Raw genomic sequence first — 330 nt, 5'->3', positions numbered from 1 at the left:
AAACCAGCTGGCTTTCACAAATGCTCTTAGCCAGGTCTGCAACCTTTTGTGGCCGGGGCCACTTTAAATATGGCTCCTACCCACTAACGTCACCCGGTTGCACATGACAATTGGTCCATGACTTTTTTTGTGGCATTCACAGCTGCCTCCCTCGAGCAGCAAGTTTCTGCTGCCCGCTCTGCATTTTCAGGTGGCTGGCCCCCCTTACCTGTGGTAGCTGCAGAGGTCACAGCTGTCGTAAGGCTGGTAGGAGGCGCAGCGCTGGTAGTAGTGGTAGAATTGCCAGGAATCGACTGTCCTGTAAAAGAAGCAGCATAAGATGTGAAGCTG

This window comes from Gavialis gangeticus, unplaced genomic scaffold (genome assembly GCF_001723915.1).
Source record: "Gavialis gangeticus isolate Ggan-Ray unplaced genomic scaffold, GavGan_comp1, whole genome shotgun sequence".
In the NCBI taxonomy this organism is placed as follows: domain Eukaryota; kingdom Metazoa; phylum Chordata; order Crocodylia; family Gavialidae; genus Gavialis; species Gavialis gangeticus.
This window is presented reverse-complemented; position numbering follows the sequence as displayed.